At 47.5% G+C, this 4,388-nt stretch overlaps 1 protein-coding gene across 4 annotated transcripts in view; it reads right to left on the bottom strand.

Moving 5' to 3' along the window:
- Nucleotides 1-4,388, bottom strand: part of MON1A (MON1 homolog A, secretory trafficking associated) — a 23,475-nt gene that overhangs the window by 8,799 nt on the left and 10,288 nt on the right. The window contains exon 2 of one of the 4 annotated variants that reach the window (XM_017499993.2): nt 3,721-3,920. The exons of the other annotated variants lie outside the window; for them this stretch is intronic. The gene's annotated coding sequence lies outside the window, so the exon portion shown is untranslated. The remainder of the gene's footprint in view (nt 1-3,720; nt 3,921-4,388) is intronic. 4 annotated transcript variants of the gene reach the window in all.

Raw genomic sequence — 4,388 nt, 5'->3', positions numbered from 1 at the left:
AAAAAAAAAAAAAAAAAAAAAAGGTTCACGAAAAGGGTGGTCCCAAACAGATAGCATCACCATCAGCAGCATTTGTGTGGTGCCAGCCATTATGTCCAAGAACATTCTCTCCGGACCTGGCACAGCTCCCATCAGGCAGCTCCTATGTATGTACCCAAAGAACTAATTTTCAAACTCTTCTTTTTGTCACCTTTAAGTTATGGAATTCTTTCCTTTTTTTGAGACGGAGTCTCACTCTGTCACCAGGCTGGAGTGCAGTGGTACGATCTCAGCTCACTGCAACCTCTGCCTTCCGGGTTCAAGCAATTCTCCTGCCTCAACCTTCCAAGTAGCTGGGACTACAGGCATGCGCCACCATGCCCAGTCAATTTTTGTATTTTTAGTAGAGACGAGGTTTCACCATGTTGGCCAGGATGGTCTCGATCTCTTGACTTTGTGATCCACCTGCCTTGGCCTCCCAAAGTGCTGGGATTACAGGTGTGAGCCACCGTGCCCAGCCGGAATTCTTTCTTTAAATGAATCTTTTGCAGAAGCTCAATGTGCAAACAGACAGGAAAGCAGAGCCTGTATCCTGATAGCTGGCCTGGTAGCCACTCCTGCACTGAGCCTGAAGCAACACAGAGCACTTGAGAGGTTGGGAACCACTCCCAACAGCAACACCCCATGCAGAATAAAACCAAAGGAAAGCTGGCCTTAGTGGCTCACGCCTGTAATCCTAGCACTTTAGGAGGCTGAGGCAAGTGGATCACGAAGCCAGGAAATCGAGACCATCCTGGCTAACAGGGTGAAACCCCATCTCTACTAAAAATACAAAAATTAGCCGGGCATGGTGGCAAGAGCCTATAGTCCTAGCTACTGGAAAGGCTGAGGCAGGAGAATTGCTTGAACCCAGGAGGCAGAGATTGCAGAGAGCTGAGATCGCACCACTGCACTCCAGCCTGGCAACAGAGCAAGACTCCATCTTAAACAAAGAAACAAAAAGCAAAGGAAGATGGTTGGGGAGATAATTTGGGGATTTTCTAGGCCCCCAATCCCATTCATCAGAACAATCAAGAGTAATGGTTCCCAGCAAGGGTCAGAGCCCAGAAGGCCAAGGTGCAGGCTGCCTTGTCAAACAGTGGGCCAGAGGAACTAAGAGGCTGCATGCCCTCAATAGGAACCTGCAGTATCATCCATAGAGTTCCCCTCTGAGACTGAAACTAAAAGGAACAATCCAAAACGCCCACTGCAGCAACATAGGGCCCAGGATGGTGAATGTCAAGGAAACTAGGGCACGTCTAAGTCTTTTTTGTTTTTGAGATGGAGTTTTGCTCTTGTTGCCCAGGCTGGAGTTCAATGGTGCAATCTCGGCTCACCACAACCTCCACCAACCCCCCCGGGGTTCAAGCCATTCTCCCTCCTCAGCCTCCAGAGTAGCTGGGATTATAGGCATGTACCACCACGCCCTGCTAAGTTTGTATTTTTTTAGTAGAGATGGGTTTCCCCATGTTGGTGAGGGTGGTCTTGAGCTCCCGACCTCAGGTGATCCTCCTGCCTCAGCCTCCCAAAGTGCTGGGATTACAGGGGTAAGCCACCGCTCCCAGCCACATCTAAATTTTGAGCAAGAAGATACAAGCCATGTGAAAATCTCATAGACCAGTAATTCCAAAGCTATCCTAAAAGCCAGAGTGGGCTCTGAGAGATGAGTCTGCCCATGTGCAGGCCAAAAGGAAGCTGCTCCTGACAGTGTTAGGGTTGTGGCCAGAGCTTCCAGGAGACAGAGGTTGCAGTGAGCCGAGATCGTGCCACTGCACTCCAGCCTGGGTGACAGAATGAGACTGTGTCTCAAAATAAATAAATAAGGAGAACTTCCAGAGATTCCCACCACTACCTCGCCTCATGTGCCAGACACTGCCTTCCCACCTTTTTTTTTTTTTTTGAGACGAATTCGTACTCTGTGGCCCAGACTCGAGTGTAATAGTGAGATCTTGGCTCACTGCAACCTCCACTTCCCTGGTTCGAGCAATTTTCCTGCCTCAGCCTCCTGAGTAGCTGGGATTACAGGTGCACACCACCACGCCTGGCTAATTTTTTTTTTTCTTTTTGTAGAGACGGGGTTCCACCATGTTGCTCAGACTGGTCTCGATCTCCTTATCTCATGATCTACCCACCTTGGCCTCCCAAAGTGCTGAGATTACCGTCATGAGCCACCACGCCCGGCCAGTTCTCCCTTTTTTTGAGATGGAGTTTCACTCTTGCTGTCCATGCTGGGATTACACTAACCTGCCACCTTGCCCAGATAATGTTTATATTTTCAGTAGAGACAGGATTTCACCATGTTGGTCAGGCTGATCTCAAACTCCTGACCTCAAGTGATCCATCTGCCTCAGCCCCGCAAAGTGCTGGAATTACAGGCATGAACCACTGTGCCTGGCCCCTTCTTCTTACTAAAGATGAGCTGTTCATGCTTCACGGAGGCTAACTCCTCCATGTGTACACCAGATCCCAGCCCCTTTCACCTACTCAGGCACATGACTTCAGCAGCTGTCCGTCCTCATCAGTTTCCCCTTCTCCCTTATCCATTACCAATATGCTGATGTTTCTTCTGTCTTCAAAACACTTTCTCGGCAGGGCTTGGTGGCTCATGCCTGTCTTCCTAGCACTTTGGGAGGCCTAGGTGGGCAACTGCTTGAGCCTAGGAGTTTAAGACTAGCTTAGGCAACATGGCGGAAACCCATCTCTACAAAAAGTACAAAAGATTAGCCAGGCGTGGTGGCATGCACCTATAGTCTCAGCTACTTAGGAGGCTGGGGTGAGAGAATCTCCTGAGCCCAGGATATCCAGGCTGTAGTGAGTGGTGATCACACCATTGTACTCTAGCCTGGGTAAAGGGAGTGAGATCCCGTTTCAAAAACAAAAACCAAACAAAAAAACACCCTCCCTTGGGGGTATTTACTTTGTAATAATTGATTGAGCTACACCAAACAAACCCCCTCAAAATGGCAAATAATATTTGGAGTTTGCACTAGGTAGGTTAGACTATCCTGTGTAACAAATGGATGCCAAATGCTAGAGGGTTTATACTCAAAGATCTTTTTTTTTTTTTTTTTTGAGATGGGACTCTTGCTTTGTCACCCAGGCTGGAGTGCAGTAGCACCATCTGGGCTTACTGCAACCTCAGCCTCCAGGGTTCAAGCGATTCTCCTGCCTCAGCCTCCCAAGGCACGCCACCACACCCCGCTAATTTTTGTATTTTTAGTAGAGACAGGGTTTCACTATGTTGGCCAGGCTGGTCTAGAACTCCTGACCTCAGGTGATCCTCAGCCCTGGCCTCCCAAAATGCTGGGATTACAGGCATGAGCCATTGTGCCCAGCCCCAAAGACCTATGTTTTGATCACACAAAATATACTGTAGCAATTCAGACTAGCTCCCTTCCAAGCAGTGATTCAGGAATCCAAGCAACTAGCATACTATAGTAGCTATTCGGAACACATGCCTTCCACATCACCTCGCAGGGGAAGACAGAGCTGGAGGATCATGTACTAGCTCTTAAATACTTTAAAATAAAAAAAATAAAAATAAAAAATACTTTGTAGCTCAGATTGGCCAGAACCAGTGATGTGGCCAGAGGGACTGGGAAATGCATGGAGCGCATGGATATCTGGAAAGCAGTAATTGTCTCTGCCACAGCCTCTCCATTTCTCCCATTTTCTCTAAACCAGTTCCAAACAGAATCTTACCTCCATTACACCACCAACACTGCTCCCATCAAGGTCACTAATGACCTCCAGGATCATCTCACTTCACCCATAAATAATAGATGATTTTGTTACTTCCTTTCTCTTGAAGCATATTCTCCTCTTTTATGGCACACCACTCCTTTCTTGGATCTCTTCAGACCTCATGGACTACTCCTTCTGAGTCCTTTTTGCAGTTCTTACTATAAAGGACATAGAATTCAGTCCTTGGACGTCTTCTCTGTCTTCCCTCAATCCCTTGGTGATTTCATTTTGTCTCATAGTTTTAAATTCCTTCTACACATTAATAATTCATTTTTTTAAAATTTCTAGCCCCAATCTCTCTTCTGATTTACAGAGGGACACACATTTAACTATCTACATCATGTTATCTCAAGGTTATATGCCCAAAACTGAACTCCTTAAAAAGTCATCTCCTGGCCAGGCATGGTGGCTCATGCCTGTAATCCAAGCACTTTGGGAGGCCGGGGCAGGTGGATCACCAGGTCAGCAGTTTGAGACCTGCCTAGCCTGTCTCTATTAAAAATACAAAAATTAGCCAGGTGCAGTGGCAGGCACCTGTAATCTCATCTACAGGAGGCTGACGCAGGAGAATCACTTGAACCCAGGAGGTGGAGGTTGCAGTGAGCTGAGATTGTGCCACTGCACTC

The sequence above is a fragment of the Cebus imitator genome, unplaced genomic scaffold (assembly GCF_001604975.1).
Source record: "Cebus imitator isolate Cc_AM_T3 unplaced genomic scaffold, Cebus_imitator-1.0 Scaffold0, whole genome shotgun sequence".
Lineage (NCBI taxonomy): Eukaryota > Metazoa > Chordata > Mammalia > Primates > Cebidae > Cebus > Cebus imitator.
The sequence above is the reverse complement of the archived record's forward strand: the minus strand, read 5'-3'. Positions and strand labels throughout refer to the sequence as shown.